An 18,959-nucleotide genomic window follows, 5' to 3' on the forward strand; every position below is an offset into this window, starting at 1 on the left:
AAACATAAAATAGGCAAACATGAGTACAAATGTACCCAGCAAGACTTACATCAGATCTAACTACATATGCATCATTATCAACAAAGGGGATGGTGGGGTTTAACTGCAGCAAGCCAGCTTTGACTCGGTGGCTATCCTGAACTACGACTGCAAGTAACTCTTTTGAGGTGGCGCACACGAGTCCACATATTCACCATATCAATACACCACTATGGATCCGCTCTCGTCTCCCTACGAGAACGCCATCCATAGCACTCACGCTTATCTTGCGTATTTTAGAGTATCCACTTTCACTTGTCTATGAACTATGCAAGGGGTCCAAGGTTCCATATCCGAGGAATCCGGCTATTCGAATAGATAGTGATAACCCTGCAGGGGTGTACTTCTTCACACACGCTCTCGCCACTTATCGCCCTGTACACGTCATGTACCTCGGCAACCTTCAAGCGGAAGCCGGGCGAGGGAGTCAGCCACGACCTGACTAACCATACAAGTCTCTCGTCCAGGTTTATCGCCTATTCGGGTTCCATCCGCAAGGAGATCCGGCCGGGGTGTCGCTCACGGCCCCAAACGATGTGAGCAGGGTTCCCAAGCCCACCATCCGGGTGCCACTTGGTACACCGTGCCACTGTGCCTAGTCTGACCCAAGCCCACCTGTACCGGGTGCCACTTGGTAGACTACTAACACTACCTACAAACACCAGAAACTAGTTGCAACTCCTGGACAGAGATCATGTTGATTAATAAGTCGAGAGGGGTCGAGTTACCGGAACCCAATGTGTGGTAGTAACTGGTCATGGATCACAAACACAGAACTCAGTTCCTGAAGACGGCTGCAATGAGACAACCCACCATGTACTCCTACATGGCCTCTCACCGCTACCTTTACCAAATCGTGTTCACACACCTAGCTCACACACAGTAGGACATGTTCACATGCCTCTGGTTCATCCCCGATGAATCAGACCTGACTCAACTCTAAGAAGTAGCAGGAATGACAAACAAGCATGAATGAGTAGGCACATCAGGGCTCAAACAACTCCTACTCATGCTAGTGGGTTTCATCTATTTACTGTGGAATGACAGGTCATGCAAAGGATAAAGGGGTTCAGCTACCGCAGCAAGTAACAGATGAATCGTTGTCGTCCTAATGCAGTAAAAGAGAGCAGGAGCGAGAGAGTGGGATTGTATCGGAATGAACAAGGGGGTTTTGCTTGCCTGGCACTTCTGAAGATAATATAATTCTTCATCGGTGTCATCGATCTCATCGTCGAACCACGTCTATCGAGAGGGGACAAACACCGGCAACAGAGAAAGAACACAATCAATGCAATGCAACAATATGATGCATGAGTGTGATATGGCAATATGCTGTGGTTTGAGCTAATGCAGCTAGCAACAAAGTTAAATGAAGTTGGTTTGAACCCTAAGTTCAAAACCAAACTCCATATGTGAAATTCAATTGTCATTTAATTGATTTGTCCTAAACAGTAGGCATAAGTTGTTCTAACATGCATGAAAATGGTACAGATGGATTCCTTGAATTTTTCTGATCATTTTTCATATATAAATTATTTAATTTGGAGTTACGGTTGAATTTCTATGAATTATTGAAGTTTAGGGCATTTTCTGAATTTTCCTGAATAATAATAAATCCAGAAAATGATTTATGGCGTCAGCACCATGTCACTGTGACGTCAGCAGAGTCAACTGGGCGTCCCAGGTCAAACCTGACTAGTGGGGCCGACTGGTCAGTGACTTAGGTGACTAACAGAGTTAATTAACTCTAACTAATCAAATTAATAGCCACGGGGCCCACTGTTAATGTCAGCAGGGGTAATTAGTTTAACTAATTCAATTAGTACTAACCTAATTAACTAACAGGACTGGGCCCCACCTGTCATTGAGTCAGGGGCGTCCAACTGGGGTCAAACCCGCCGGACTTGGTCCACGGCTCGTCGCGGGTGAAGCCCGAGACGGCGGAGGGGGTCGGAATTCCTCCTCCGGCGACCAAATGGCCGACGGAGGGCATCTACGTGACACTGAAGATCCCGCGCGTCGAGTGGTGCAGTCAGTTATGCCGGGGGCGATCTATATCGACGGCGGCGAGCTCAAAGGCGGCGGCCGGAGTTCGGGCAAACTCGGGGTGGCGTTACAGAGCACGGGAGGAGGCGTTGTGGTTGTCTACGGATTTATGCGATCGTGTTGAGCACGATGGTGGGCTCGGGAACGAGCTGCGGTGGCTGTGGCCACAGTCACGCCATGGCCGGCGGCGAGAAGCTCTCGGCCGCGATGGGAGATGGGGCTAGGGGGCGAGAACGGAGGGGGCGAGCACAGGAGAAGCAGCGGAGGCTCACATCGGATCCATTCGAGGCGGAGACGAGGCCGGGGACGGTCCGGAGCCGACGAATCGGGCGACGGCGACCGGCGGGTCCGAGGAGGGGAAAAACGTCGGGGCGGCGCTTCGGGGCTTCTGGAGGGGCGTGGCTCGGTGAGGTGGGTCGGGGATGGAGTGGCGGAGCTTGTGGGCTAGTCGGGGAAGCGAGGGAGGCCCGGTGGCCGTGGTGGCAGTGGACGGCGGCGACGAGCTCCGCTCGGGCTGCGCGAGAGAGAGAGCCAGGGGAAGGGAGGGAGAGCAGCGAGTGAGGGAGAGGGAACAGGGTCTTCGGGCGTCTCCGTGGCGCTGGTAGAAGGCCCGGGGCTCCCAGGAGGAAGCAGGAGGTGGCCGAGGGCTCTCGGGCGCGCGCCACGCCTCGCCTCTGTCCTTCTGGCGAGGGAGGAAGACGACAGGGGGGAAGCGGCGGTGGGCTGGCCCGTGCTGGGCCGGTTGGTGGCGCCAGGTAAGTGGCTGGAGGAGCTGGGCCAGGTAGGTTTCTCTCTTTTTTTATTTCTGTTCTGTTTTATTTTTTAAAATTTGTTTTGCCACTGTTTTGAACTTAAAATAATTCAAACAATGCCAAAAACTCCTCTGAATATTTTTATTTTGCTAGATGGACTTTTCCAAAAGCTCATAAAATATTTCAGGGGTATTTGAAATTATATTCTAATTATATGAATATAATTCAAATTCAAATAGCTAATGAATTAAATTCAAAGTCCCAAAAATAAATCCTTAAAAATGTTCAATATTTTGGTTGGGACCAGGACCCTTGCCAAAAATTATCAAACATTTAAGAAGAGCATTTTGGAACAATGAATGAGATTTTTGGGTTTTTGCCCTTCTTTTATTTAGGGTTTTGAGGCTTCCAATTTCCCTCAGCTCAAGTTTCAAAATTTAAACATGATGCAAACACTAGGCAGCACCAGAAGCTAGGGATGTGACAACTCGCCCCCACTAGACAAGAATCTCGTCCCGAGATTCAAGCGTAGGGTAAGACGAAGGGAAAACGCCAACTAACATAATCTTCACGATCCAGGGTGCACTCCATAAGAGTGTTGATTCGATCACCATCTTTGTCCCGTCGTCTTGCTCTGAGAACTTCAGCTAATCATGACAAGAATGGGAAGGGAAAACTCTAGAAGGATCGATTTTCTCGAATATCGAACAACTTAGGATCAGCTCACAAAGTGAGTCATAGCAACATCTCTTGAGCTGAGACACGAAGCACACATCTAGAGGGATGGAGTGGAACAGATGACGAGGGTTCACTAGGTAGACAACAATTCCACACCTAAGAAGGTGGTAAACGATTGTCAACGTAGCGAGGAGTTGAGTTGCCATGATACCACGACGAAACATCCTGGAGGAGGGTGATTCGTAGATTATTACCTCAAGTGGCAAAAAGAATTACCTTTGATCCAGAGATCATTGAAGCTCTTTAAACCAGCCAAGGCAATTCTCGAGCGATCGTTTGGAGGGGTTTGGTAGAATGGCATACCCGGATTAGAATGGATGATGTGGATTACCTTGTTGAAGACAACGTAATGGATGAGTTTGCTTATCACCGGAAATGGAAGAGACCCATGGTAGAATGGCACATTGGCGGTGCAAACTGGGAACAAAATGCAAATGCTGGGAATGATTCTGGTAACTGGGGAAGAACCCAACAATAGAGAGTGAATTCACTGTTTGAAAAGGTCATAGCATTGCCGAGGAAATTGAGAGGAATCCCAGTTAGTGCCGATGATAACACATAGCGCTTGAGCGTGCTCTCAAGAACTTGAGCATTTCCATAATCATCAAGATTTTACCAGCATCCGTGTCAAGGATCCTGGCAACACAACATACTACCATGATGGCTAATGATGGATGATGCAGATGCAAAGGAAGATAACACCTTCTCAGATTTCACCTTAGCGAGGCCAAGGAAACAAAATCTGGATGATCGACCGAGAGACATTTAGCACTCCGCCTCTAATGTTCTCCTTGATGTGCTAGTGTATCCCATCCCATGGTTTGATATCTAGAACATCAAGTAAAAGGTCGGACTTCGGAACACAAAAAATCATAAGGCACAACTAGGGAGTAAATCCTACGAAGTCCTTATGGGAAGGTGGCCAACTTCTTCAATCAAGATACTACAATAATAGGTCTTTCGGCTGGGTGGTGCTGGCCAGGACATCCACTTTACCAGTTATCGAGGGACCAATATTATAGTTCTTGGGGAAATGTTCCAACCATCATATCTGCCTGAGATTCAGATCTGGTTGGTGTCAGGATATTCCAGACTCATCGAGTCTAGGAAGGAAAATGAAAGTTTGCAACACAAATCGACGAGATGACATTGCAAGATTCTCGGGAAATGAATTACGATAGCAAGCTCCAAAACATGAGCTGGTTCTGCTACAACATGTGAACATGATGTCCTAGACAAACATTATCACATGGTAGTCTTACAATAAAACACTACCGAGTTCAGGTGGGGAACCATAATCTAGGATATTGAAGTCTTGTGCATGACCTAGGATTAGCACATCAACTCCTTTTCCGTGAACAAATCAATCAGTGGCTTGGTGTGCTAGGATATACATATGGAATGGAGGTTGCAAGTCTCCGAACCACAGAATACTTCGCACGTATGCATGACTGATTTGGGATGATTCCAAAGGAAACAACATTGACTTTCTCGAGTCCACGGCGGCAACTTGCATCCAATGCACATGAACTAGAGGAAGTCACTCCTTACATCCGAACATATGCTTCATGAGCTAGCATGAACAAATGATTTCAAAAGTTTCCAACACTAGCTTAATGTTCAGCAAAATTATGGAGAAGACAAGGATGTTGTCGATGGGCTCAACAACAATTCAACCAGATTCCCATGAAGATGGAATTCCCTAATTATGTGAACAGGTGATAGCATTGGTCAGACCCAAAGGATATAATGGTGTATGCTCGAGGAAAAACCACGAGTAAAACAACATTACAAACATCGTTGGTACTGATTTGATTTGATGATAGCCCACACCCAAATCAAAGGATTGATGAGACAATAGGTCCAGCAACTGATCACAAGGACCAATCGATGAAGATATCATCTTTCTGCAACACACACTACACAAGAATATCCCTTTGGAACGAACTAAGTCAGGCAAGCTTTTATCTTCCAACTCTCCAAGTTGTTGTCTAGCTTAACCAACTAGCTCAGGGATATCTAACACCGATCTTGGAGAGAGAGTGGTTCACAAGAAACCAACTTGATCACGAGCTCAACATAGCGGTCAGGTGACAACCTGGTAATACTTCCGAGAAGATCTTCGAAAAATCACGAACCACCGATATGTTACTAAGCTAGAGAACAATCTCGCTTTTGAGGGCAAGACGATATGATCAAATGAGTGAGGACTTGACAAGATCCTAACTCATCAATCGAAGGGTGCACCGAAATAAGGACTAGGTAGCACGATCAGTCTTAGAAGGATGATTCAAAAACCAACACGCTAAGAATAAAATTATTGTCCTTTAACTACCAAGCAACAAGGTTGCTAGGAGTATTGATTTCACACATCACAATTCATTTGTCGGTATTCCGGTTATAATAACACAGGAACCGAGGAATGAACAATGATGGCAAGAAGTATCACTGTACCAAGAGTTCATAGGATGGTGTGCAATTCCTATAACAATCCCAATATAAAGATGGTAATACTCCAAGGTAGAACAGAGCAAAAGCTGGATTGGCATTTTGATCTGCGGAGCACAACTTCTTTGACCCAATCCTGGATATGGAAGAGGTACTGGAGTTTGTTTCTCCTAGTCATTCCGCGATAGAACGGCTTGACGGACCACAAGAGTAATAGGCATCGATAAACGAGCGCACGCATACTCTTGACTATCAATTGATAGACGAAGGTCGGTAGACAACTAAAAAGGGACAACTCAAAGGAACATATAAATTTCTGAGTTGTGGACACATGGATTAGTATGCCGAACAAATTCAGCATATTTCTTCCGGATAACCCATGCTGAAAAGGAAGGAGATGCAGATTCACAATTTGGAATGGAGAACCCATCAAAAGCACTCTGGTAGTGATCTTTTGATCCAACAAACATCTGCATAAGCGGTTCATAGTATTTGTAAGAAGGAAATACCACGAACATCGAGGACTATCGCAAAGGTTACTAATATCCTAAAGGAACTAGCAAACACTATCAACATGAAGTAAGTAGAGTGAATCTCGGGTTCAAAACCCAGGAATAGAATACCTACTACTAAGTAGCATCACGGAATGCTTTCGAGAATAAAGGCCAGAATCATCACACTGGGACACAAATCATGGCTAGCTTACTAGGTGACTCCCTAAACTCCTAGGGTCATAATAGTAGCTCCAACATATATACCGAGGCAACGGAGTACCTCAACCGGCGATTAGTGTGCTTATTCTGACCAAACGGACACCAAAACAGAGGGAAAGGATTTGCAAATGCTTCAGACTATTTAGAAACCTGGGATGACTCGGACAGCATAACGGCTGTAAATGCTCAGAAAAGATTTGAGACATTCACAAAAAATGGTGGCATAACCACTCAGAAGCACAATATCAAGGTTTCGAGATCAACAATTAACATACGAAGGTAATAGGAACTGAAACGAGGCTTAAGTCCAACAATCTATAAGTCTACGGATTAGTAACACGTGATCCTAATAGAAAGAAGAGATAGCCTAGTTCTTAATCCCCGTAGGAAAGATAAGATGACTCAGATCAGAAGGGCATAAGGTATAAGGAGTAAAAAGAGCCTTACGTTCCATCCCACAATCAATTCCCTTATATAACTAAAGAATTTCTAGATTCAACTTCGACCAGTTTGGCTTGGTAATCCTACAGGCAGTCAAGCTCTGATACCAAAGCTGTCAGGACCCCGACTCAATGCCACATCGATCTAGCATGTAACACCTCATATCACTTTGCGGCCTCACGCACGGTATTCCCACGGTGTCGCCTTACCTTTGCCCGGGACCGTTTGCGCCTTTTGGCACACGTATATGATAGTGTCGCTAGCATCCATATGATAAGGAGGCCAGGCTGACATGGCTAGTCGTAAACCCAAAGTGGCACAAACTTACAGGGACAGGCATCCATGACCCAGCATCGAACGTGTCGGTCATCAGCGAGTGAATCCAGGCTGTAGCACTGGGCTAGCAGGACTCTTGTGAACCGGGCTGTAGCGGGCTAACAGGACTCCGGTATTCATCGCGTGACATTTCCCCAAAGGGACAGACACAGGAATGAAGAAGGACACATGCCGGCCAGCCTAAGTGTTCCGGAGCAGTAGCAAGCTACCATGGCCCGGTGGAAACACTAGGAGACATTTCCCGGTAAGAGAGGCTACTAAGGATAAACAACTAGATAGTCAGATCCCACACATACCAAGCATTTCAATAACATACACACAATATGCTCGATATGTGCAATACAACATGGCATCACAACATGACTCTACAACTCAAGTAAGTGTTCATTAGGCTCCGAGGAGCGAGATATTACAAACATGGGTCTCATGACCCAACACTTAGAGCATACCAGTCAAAGCACAAGCGGAAGCTTAACATGTCTGAGTACAGACAACTATAAATGAAAAAGGCTGAAAAGCCTGACTATCTACCAGATCCTGCCGAAGGCACAAGATCGTAGCTGAGGTAACAAGCTAAACGTCGAAGTCCACGTGGAACTACTAGTGAGACTGAAGTCTCTCTGCAAAAACATAAAATAGGCAAACATGAGTACAAATGTACCCAGCAAGACTTACATCAGATCTAACTACATATGCATCATTATCAACAAAGGGGATGGTGGGGTTTAACTGCAGCAAGCCAGCTTTGACTCGGTGGCTATCCTGAACTACGACTGCAAGTAACTCTTTTGAGGTGGCGCACACGAGTCCACATATTCACCATATCAATACACCACTATGGATCCGCTCTCGTCTCCCTACGAGAACGCCATCCATAGCACTCACGCTTATCTTGCGTATTTTAGAGTATCCACTTTCACTTGTCTATGAACTATGCAAGGGGTCCAAGTTTCCATATCCGAGGAATCCGGCTATTCGAATAGATAGTGATAACCCTGCAGGGGTGTACTTCTTCACACACGCTTTCGCCACTTATCGCCCTGTACACATCATGTACCTCGGCAACCTTCAAGCGGAAGCCGGGCGAGGGAGTCGGCCACGACCTGACTAACCATACAAGTCTCTCGTCCAGGTTTATCGCCTATTCGGGTTCCATCCGCAAGGAGATCCGGCCGGGGTGTCGCTCAGGGCCCCAAACGATGTGAGCAGGGTTCCCAAGCCCACCATCCGGGTGCCACTTGGTACACCGTGCCACTGTGCCTAGTCTGACCCAAGCCCACCTGTACCGGGTGCCACTTGGTAGACTACTAACACTACCTACAAACACCAGAAACTAGTTGCAACTCCTGGACAGAGATCATGTTGATTAATAAGTCGAGAGGGGTCGAGTTACCGGAACCCAATGTGTGGTAGTAACTGGTCATGGATCACAAACACAGAACTCAGTTCCTGAAGACGGCTGCAATGAGACAACCCACCATGTACTCCTACATGGCCTCTCACCGCTACCTTTACCAAATCGTGTTCACACACCTAGCTCACACACAGTAGGACATGTTCACACGCCTCTGGTTCATCCCCGATGAATCAGACCTGACTCAACTCTAAGCAGTAGCAGGAATGACAAACAAGCATGAATGAGTAGGCACATCAGGGCTCAAACAACTCCTACTCATGCTAGTGGGTTTCATCTATTTACTGTGGAATGACAGGTCATGCAAAGGATAAAGGGGTTCAGCTACCGCAGCAAGTAACAGATGAATCGTTGTCGTCCTAATGCAGTAAAAGAGAGCAGGAGCGAGAGAGTGGGATTGTATCGGAATGAACAAGGGGGTTTTGCTTGCCTGGCACTTCTGAAGATAATATAATTCTTCATCGGTGTCATCGATCTCATCGTCGAACCACGTCTATCGAGAGGGGACAAACACCGGCAACAGAGAAAGAACACAATCAATGCAATGCAACAATATGATGCATGAGTGTGATATGGCAATATGCTGTGGTTTGAGCTAATGCAGCTAGCAACAAAGTTAAATGAAGTTGGTTTGAACCCTAAGTTCAAAACCAAACTCCATATGTGAAATTCAATTGTCATTTAATTGATTTGTCCTAAACAGTAGGCATAAGTTGTTCTAACATGCATGAAAATGGTACAGATGGATTCCTTGAATTTTCTGATCATTTTTCATATATAAATTATTTAATTTGGAGTTACGGTTGAATTTCTATGAATTATTGAAGTTTAGGGCATTTTCTGAATTTTCCTGAATAATAATAAATCCAGAAAATGATTTATGGCGTCAGCACCATGTCACTGTGACGTCAGCAGAGTCAACTGGGCGTCCCAGGTCAAACCTGACTAGTGGGGCCGACTGGTCAGTGACTTAGGTGACTAACAGAGTTAATTAACTCTAACTAATCAAATTAATAGCCACGGGGCCCACTGTCAATGTCAGCAGGGGTAATTAGTTTAACTAATTCAATTAGTACTAACCTAATTAACTAACAGGACTGGGCCCCACCTGTCATTGAGTCAGGGGCGTCCAACTGGGGTTAAACCCGCCGGACTTGGTCCACGGCTCGTCGCCGGTGAAGCCCGAGACGGCGGAGGGGGTCGGAATTCCTCCTCCGGCGACCAAATGGCCGACGGAGGGCATCTACGTGACGCTGAAGATCCCGCGCGTCGAGTGGTGCAGTCAGTTATGCCGGGGGAGATCTATATCGACGGCGGCGAGCTCAAAGGCGGCGGCCGGAGTTCGGGCAAACTCGGGGTGGCGTTACAGAGCACGGGAGGAGGCGTTGTGGTTGTCTACGGATTTATGCGATCATGTTGAGCACGATGGTGGGCTCGGGAACGAGCTGCGGTGGCTGTGGCCACGGTCACGCCATGGCCGGCGGCGAGAAGCTCTCGGCCGCGATGGGAGATGGGGCTAGGGGGCGAGAACGGAGGGGGCGAGCACAGGAGAAGCAGCGGAGGCTCACAGCAGATCCATTCGAGGTGGAGACGAGGCCGGGGACGGTCTGGAGCCGACGAATCGGGCGACGGCGACCGGCGGGTCCGAGGAGGGGAAAAACGTTGGGGCGGCGCTTCGGGGCTTCTGGAGGGGCGTGGCTCGGTGAGGTGGGTCGGGGATGGAGTGGCGGAGCTTGTGGGCTAGTCGGGGAAGCGAGGGAGGCCTGGTGGCCGTGGTGGCAGTGGACGGCGGCGACGAGCTCCGCTCGGGCTGCGCGAGAGAGAGAGCCAGGGGAAGGGAGGGAGAGCAGCGAGTGAGGGAGAGGGAACAGGGTCTTCGGGCGTCTCCGTGGCGCTGGTAGAAGGCCCGGGGCTCCCAGGAGGAAGCAGGAGGTGGCCGAGGGCTCTCGAGCGCGCGCCACGCCTCGCCTCTGTCCTTCTGGCGATGGAGGAAGACGACAGGGGGGAAGCGGCGGTGGGCTGGGCCGTGCTGGGCCGGTTGGTGGCGCCAGGTAAGTGGCTGGAGGAGCTGGGCCAGGTAGGTTTCTCTCTTTTTTTATTTCTGTTCTGTTTTATTTTTTAAAATTTGTTTTGCCTCTGTTTTGAATTTAAAATAATTCAAACAATGCCAAAAACTCCTCTGAATATTTTTATTTTGCTAGATGGACTTTTCCAAAAGCTCATAAAATATTTCAGGGGTATTTGAAATTATATTCTAATTATATGAATATAATTCAAATTCAAATAGCTAATGAATTAAATTCAAAGTCCCAAAAATAAATCCTTAAAAATGTTCAATATTTTGGTTGGGACCAGAACCCTTGCCAAAAATTATCAAACATTTAAGAAGAGCATTTTGGAACAATGAATGAGATTTTTGGGTTTTTGCCCTTCTTTTATTTAGGGTTTTGAGGCTTCCAATTTCCCTCAGTTCAAGTTTCAAAATTTAAACATGATGCAAACACTAGGTAGCACCAGAAGCTAGGGATGTGACAAAATCTTGCGTAGGCGGCCTCTCACAAATCTGGAAGTGTTGAGGCGGTTGCAAACGCCCAGCACGCGTCTCCGGGGTGTGCCCCCCCCCCTCACGGACGCTGCCGCCGCCGGCACCTGGAGGGGGGAAACGGACGCGTCGGGTCTACACGGAGTGGATGTAGCTGTGGGTTTGGCCCGGATGTTGCTCCAAAGTGTTCCTCTGGGCCGACCTAACACAACCGGGTGGAGAGGTCCACTGGTCAAAGCCCGTCCGTGCAAAGTCAAAGGGCTAGATCCCGTGGTCAAACGCTACAGGGTTAGCCGGGACGGGGGCCCTGGGGGGGTAGCAATGCCACTGGAGCGTCGTACCGGGCCCTCATACATGCGGGGTGGTGTTGTGGCATGTCCGAAGAGGCGGCACGCGTCTCCGGGTTGTGGCCCCCCCTCACGGACGGCAATGAAACGGTAGTAGACGTTCTGCGGTAACGATGCAGCGTGAATATTATTAAATACTTGGAGCGCGATAAAATCATGAGTTTTTTACACAACGTGGGCACATGTGCTATAGGACTGATGGTAATTTTTCATATTTTTTTGTGATGGAGAAGTATCTGAACACTTCCCTCTACGCGGATTGCTCTTCGCACGTCTACGACTGTGGCCGGCGGCCTCCGGGGGCTAGCATACCGTCAAATCTTGCGTAGGCGGCCTCTCACAAATCTAGAAGTGTTGAGGCGGTTGCAAACGCCCGGCACGCGTCTCCGGGGTGTGCCCCCCCCCCCTCACGGCCGCCGCCGCCGCCGGCTCCTGGAGGGGGGAAACGGACGCGTCGGGTCTACACGGAGTGGATGTAGCTATGGGTTTGGCCCGGATGTTGCTCCAAAGTGTTCCTCTGGGCCGACCTAACACAACCGGGTGGAGAGGTCCACTGGTCAAAGCCCGTCCGTGCAAAGTCAAAGGGCTAGATCCCGTGGTCAAACGCTACAGGGTTAGCCGGGACGGGGGCCCTGGGGGGTAGCAAGGCCACCGGAGCGTCGTACCGGGCCCTCATACATGCGGGGTGGTGTTGTGGCATGTCCGAAGAGGCGGCACGCGTCTCCGGGTTGTGCCCCCCCTCACGGACGGCAATGAAACGGTAGTAGACGTTCTGCGGTAACGATGCAGCGTGAATATTATTAAATACTTGGAGCGCGATAAAATCATGAGTTTTTTACACAACGTGGGCACATGTGCTATAGGACTGATGGTAATTTTTCATAATTTTTTGTGATGGAGAAGTATCTGAACACTTCCCTCTACGCGGATTGCTCTTCGCACATCTACGACTGTGGCCGGCGGCCTCCGGGGGCTAGCATACCGTCAAATTTTGCGTAGGCGGCCTCTCACAAATCTAGAAGTGTTGAGGCGGTTGCAAATGCCCAGCACGTGTCTCTGGGGTGTCCCCCCCCCCCTCACGGACGCCACCGCCGTCGGCACCTGGAGGGGGGAAACGGACGCGTCGGGTCTACACGGAGTGGATGTAGCTGTGGGTTTGGCCCGGATGTTGCTCCAAAGTGTTCCTCTGGGCCGACCTAACACAACCGGGTGGAGAGGTCCACTGGTCAAAGCCCGTCCGTGCAAAGTCAAAGGGCTAGATCCCGTGGTCAAACGCTACAGGGTTAGCCGGGACGGGGGCCCTGGGGGGTAGCAATGCCACCGGAGCGTCGTACCGGGCCCTCATACATGCGGGGTGGTGTTGTGGCATGTCCGAAGAGGCGGCACGCGTCTCCGGGTTGTGGCCCCCCTCACGGACGGCAATGAAATGGTAGTAGACGTTCTGCGGTAACGTTGCAGCGTGAATATTATTAAATACTTGGAGCGCGATAAAATCATGAGTTTTTTACACAACGTGGGCACATGTGCTATAGGACTGATGGTAATTTTTCATAATTTTTTGTGATGGAGAAGTATCTGAACACTTCCCTCTACGCGGATTGCTCTTCGCACGTCTACGACTGTGGCCGGCGGCCTCCGGGGGCTAGCATACCGTCAAATCTTGCGTAGGCGGCCTCTCACAAATCTGGAAGTGTTGAGGCGGTTGCAAACGCCCAGCAAGTGTCTCGGGGTGTGGCCCCCCCCCCTCACGGACGCCGCCGCCGCCGGCACCTGGAGGGGGGAAACGGACGCGTCGGGTCTACACGGAGTGGATGTAGCTGTGGGTTTGGCCCGGATGTTGCTCCAAAGTGTTCCTCTGGGCCGACCTAACACAACCGGGTGGAGAGGTCCACTGGTCAAAGCCCGTCCGTGCAAAGTCAAAGGGCTAGATCCCGTGGTCAAACGCTACAGGGTTAGCCGGGCCGGGGGCCCTGGGGGGTAGCAATGCCACCGGAGCGTCGTACCGGGCCCTCATACATGCGGGGTGGTGTTGTGGCATGTCCGAAGAGGCGGCACGCATCTCCGGGTTGTGGCCCCCCCTCACGGACGGCAATGAAACGGTAGTAGACGTTCTGCGGTAACGATGCAGCGTGAATATTATTAAATACTTGGATCGCGATAAAATCATGAGTTTTTTACACAACGTGGGCACATGTGCTATAGGACTGATGGTAATTTTTCATAAATTTTTGTGATGGAGAAGTATCTGAACACTTCCCTCTACGCGGATTGCTCTTCGCACGTCTACGACTGTGGCCGGCGGCCTCCGGGGGCTAGCATACCGTCAAATTTTGCATAGGCGGCCTCTCACAAATCTAGAAGTGTTGAGGCGGTTGCAAATGCCCAGCACACGTCTCTGGGGTCTGCCCCCCCCCCCCTCACGGACGCCACCGCCGTCGGCACCTGGAGGGGGGAAACGGACGCGTCGGGTCTACACGGAGTGGATGTAGCTGTGGGTTTGGCCCGGATGTTGCTCCAAAGTGTTCCTCTGGGCCGACCTAACACAACCGGGTGGAGAGGTCCACTGGTCAAAGCCCGTCCGTGCAAAGTCAAAGGGCTAGATCCCGTGGTCAAACGCTACAGGGTTAGCCGGGACGGGGGCCCTGGGGGGTAGCAATGCCACCGGAGCGTCGTACCGGGCCCTCATACATGCGGGGTGGTGTTGTGGCATGTCCGAAGAGGCGGCACGCGTCTCCGGGTTGTGGCCCCCCTCACAGACGGCAATGAAACGGTAGTAGACGTTCTGCGGTAACGATGCAGCGTGAATATTATTAAATACTTGGAGCGCGATAAAATCATGAGTTTTTTACACAACGTGGGCACATGTGCTATAGGACTGATGGTAATTTTTCATAATTTTTTGTGATGGAGAAGTATCTGAACACTTCCCTCTACGCGGATTGCTCTTCGCACGTCTACGACTGTGGCCGGCGGCCTCCGGGGGCTAGCATACCGTCAAATCTTGCGTAGGCGGCCTCTCACAAATCTGGAAGTGTTGAGGCGGTTGCAAACGCCCAGCACGCGTCTCCGGGGTGTGCCCCCCCCTCACGGACGCCGCCGCCGCCGGCACCTGGAGGGGGGAAACGGACGCGTCGGGTCTACACGGAGTGGATGTAGCTGTGGGTTTGGCCCGGATGTTGCTCCAAAGTGTTCCTCTGGGCCGACCTAACACAACCGGGTGGAGAGGTCCACTGGTCAAAGCCCGTCCGTGCAAAGTCAAAGGGCTAGATCCCGTGGTCAAACGCTACAGGGTTAGCCGGGACGGGGGCCCTGGGGGGTAGCATTCCCACCGAACCTTCGTACGGGCCCTCATACATGCGGGGTGGTGTTGTGGCATGTCCGAAGGGGCGGCACGCGTCTCCGGGTTGTGGCCCCCCTCACGGACGGCAATGAAACGGTAGTAGACGTTCTGCGGTAACGATGCAGCGTGAATATTATTAAATACTTGGAGCGCGATAAAATCATGAGTTTTTTACACAACGTGGGCACATGTGCTATAGGACTGATGGTAATTTTTCATAATTTTTTGTGATGGAGAAGTATCTGAACACTTCCCTCTACGCGGATTGCTCTTCGCACGTCTACGACTGTGGCCGGCGGCCTCCGGGGGCTAGCATACCGTCAAATTTTGCGTAGGCGGCCTCTCACAAATCTAGAAGTGTTGAGGCGGTTGCAAATGCCCAGCGCGCGTCTCTGGGGTGTGCCCCCCCCCCCCTCACGGACGCCACCGCCGTCGGCACCTGGACGGGGGAAACGGACGCGTCGGGTCTACACGGAGTGGATGTAGCTGTGGGTTTGGCCCGGATGTTGCTCCAAAGTGTTCCTCTGGGCCGACCTAACACAACCGGGTGGAGAGGTCCACTGGTCAAAGCCCGTCCGTGCAAAGTCAAAGGGCTAGATCCCGTGGTCAAACGCTACAGGGTTAGCCGGGACGGGGGCCCTGGGGGGTAGCAATGCCACCGGAGCGTCGTACCGGGCCCTCATACATGCGGGGTGGTGTTGTGGCATGTCCGAAGAGGCGGCACGCGTCTCCGGGTTGTGGCCCCCCTCACGGACGGCAATGAAACGGTAGTAGACGTTCTGCGGTAACGATGCAGCGTGAATATTATTAAATACTTGGAGCGCGATAAAATCATGAGTTTTTTACACAACGTGGGCACATGTGCTATAGGACTGATGGTAATTTTTCATAATTTTTTGTGATGGAGAAGTATCTGAACACTTCCCTCTACGCGGATTGCTCTTCGCACGTCTACGACTGTGGCCGGCGGCCTCCGGGGGCTAGCATACCGTCAAATCTTGCGTAGGCGGCCTCTCACAAATCTGGAAGTGTTGAGGCGGTTGCAAACACCCAGCACGCGTCTCCGGGGTGTGCCCCCCCCCCTCACGGACGCCGCCGCCGCCGGCACCTGGAGGGGGGAAACGGACGCGTCGGGTCTACACGGAGTGGATGTAGCTGTGGGTTTGGCCCGGATGTTGCTCCAAAGTGTTCCTCTGGGCCGACCTAACACAACCGGGTGGAGAGGTCCACTGGTCAAAGCCCGTCCGTGCAAAGTCAAAGGGCTAGATCCCGTGGTCAAACGCTACAGGGTTAGCCGGGACGGGGGCCCTGGGGGGTAGCAATGCCACCGGAGCGTCGTACCGGGCCCTCATACATGCGGGGTGGTGTTGTGGCATGTCCGAAGAGGCGGCACGCGTCTCCGGGTTGTGGCCCCCCTCACGGACGGCAATGAAACGGTAGTAGACGTTCTGCGGTAACGATGCAGCGTGAATATTATTAAATACTTGGAGCGCGATAAAATCATGAGTTTTTTACACAACGTGGGCACATGTGCTATAGGACTGATGGTAATTTTTCATAATTTTTTGTGATGGAGAAGTATCTGAACACTTCCCTCTACGCGGATTGCTCTTCGCACGTCTACGACTGTGGCCGGCGGCCTCCGGGGGCTAGCATACCGTCAAATCTTGCGTAGGCGGCCTCTCACAAATCTGGAAGTGTTGAGGCGGTTGCAAACGCCCAGCACGCGTCTCCGGGGTGTGCCCCCCCCCTCACGGACGCCGCCGCCGCCGGCACCTGGAGGGGGGAAACGGACGCGTCGGGTCTACACGGAGTGGATGTAGCTGTGGGTTTGGCCCGGATGTTGCTCCAAAGTGTTCCTCTGGGCCGACCTAACACAACCGGGTGGAGAGGTCCACTGGTCAAAGCCCGTCCGTGCAAAGTCAAAGGGCTAGATCCCGTGGTCAAACGCTACAGGGTTAGCCGGGACGGGGGCCCTGGGGGGTAGCAATGCCACCGGAGCGTCGTACCGGGCCCTCATACATGCGGGGTGGTGTTGTGGCATGTCCGAAGAGGCGGCACGCGTCTCCGGGTTGTGGCCCCCCTCACGGACGGCAATGAAACGGTAGTAGACGTTCTGCGGTAACGATGCAGCGTGAATATTATTAAATACTTGGAGCGCGATAAAATCATGAGTTTTTTACACAACGTGGGCACATGTGCTATAGGACTGATGGTAATTTTTCATAATTTTTTGTGATGGAGAAGTATCTGAACACTTCCCTCTACGCGGATTGCTCTTTGCACGTCTACGACTGTGGCCGGCGGCCTCCGGGGGCTAGCATACCGTCAAATCTTGCGTAGGCGGCCTCTCACAAATCTGGAAGTGTTGAGGCGGTTGCAAACGCCCAGCACGCGTCTCCGGGGTGTGCCCCCCCCCTCACGGACGCCGCCGCCGCCGGCACCTGGAGGGGGGAAACGGACGCGTCGGGTCTACACGGAGTGGATGTAGCTGTGGGTTTGGCCCGGATGTTGCTCCAAAGTGTTCCTCTGGGCCGACCTAACACAACCGGGTGGAGAGGTCCACTGGTCAAAGCCCGTCCGTGCAAAGTCAAAGGGCTAGATCCCGTGGTCAAACGCTACAGGGTTAGCCGGGACGGGGGCCCTGGGGGTAGCAATGCCACCGGAGCGTCGTACCGGGCCCTCATACATGCGGGGTGGTGTTGTGGCATGTCCGAAGAGGCGGCACGCGTCTCCGGGTTGTGGCCCCCCTCACGGACGGCAATGAAACGGTAGTAGACGTTCTGCGGTAACGATGCAGCGTGAATATTATTAAATACTTGGAGCGCGATAAAATCATGAGTTTTTTACACAACGTGGGCACATGTGCTATAGGACTGATGGTAATTTTTCATAATTTTTTGTGATGGAGAAGTATCTGAACACTTCCCTCTACGCGGATTGCTCTTCGCACGTCTACGACTGTGGCCGGCGGCCTCCGGGGGCTAGCATACCGTCAAATCTTGCGTAGGCGGCCTCTCACAAATCTGGAAGTGTTGAGGCGGTTGCAAACGCCCAGCACGCGTCTCCGGGGTGTGCCCCCCCCCTCACGGACGCCGCCGCCGCCGGCACCTAGAGGGGGGAAACGGACGCGTCGGGTCTACACGGAGTGGATGTAGCTATGGGTTTGGCCCGGATGTTGCTCCAAAGTGTTCCTCTGGGCCGACCTAACACAACCGGGTGGAGAGGTCCACTGGTCAAAGCCCGTCCGTGCAAAGTCAAAGGGCTAGATCCCGTGGTCAAACGCTACAGGGTTAGCCGGGACGGGGGCCCTGGGGGGGTAGCAATGCCACCGGAGCGTCGTACCGGGCCCTCATACATGCGGGGTGGTGTTGTGGCATGTCCGAAGAGGCGGCACGCGTCTCCGGTGCGTGGCCCTCCTCATGGACGGCGCCGGCGCCGGCACCTGGAGGGGGGAAATGGACGCGTCGGGTCTACACGGAGTGGATGTAGCTGTGGGTTTGGCCCGGATGTTGCTCCCGGGTGTCCCTATGGGCTGACCTAACACAACCGGGTGGAGATGTCCACTGGTCAAATCCCGTCCGTGCAAAGTCAAAGGGCTAGATTCGATGGTCAAACGCTACAGGGTTAGGCGGGACAGGGGCCCTGGGGGTAGCAATGCCACCGGAGCGTCGTACCGGGCCCTCATACATGCGGGGTGGTGTTGTGGCATGTCCGAAGAGGTGGCACGCGTCTCCGGTGCGTGGCCCCCCTCACGGACGGCAATGACACGGTTAATAATATTTGAAGACAGTTAATAATAT

The 18,959-nt window shown here is 51.6% G+C and overlaps 1 protein-coding gene across 1 annotated transcript in view; it reads left to right on the forward strand.

Annotated features, from left to right (window-relative positions):
* LOC123138674 (disease resistance protein RGA2-like) overlaps window positions 1-18,959 on the forward strand; it is a 65,404-nt gene that overhangs the window by 45,102 nt on the left and 1,343 nt on the right. The gene's annotated exons all lie outside the window — the stretch shown is intronic.

The sequence above is a fragment of the Triticum aestivum genome, chromosome 6B (assembly GCF_018294505.1).
Source record: "Triticum aestivum cultivar Chinese Spring chromosome 6B, IWGSC CS RefSeq v2.1, whole genome shotgun sequence".
Lineage (NCBI taxonomy): Eukaryota > Viridiplantae > Streptophyta > Magnoliopsida > Poales > Poaceae > Triticum > Triticum aestivum.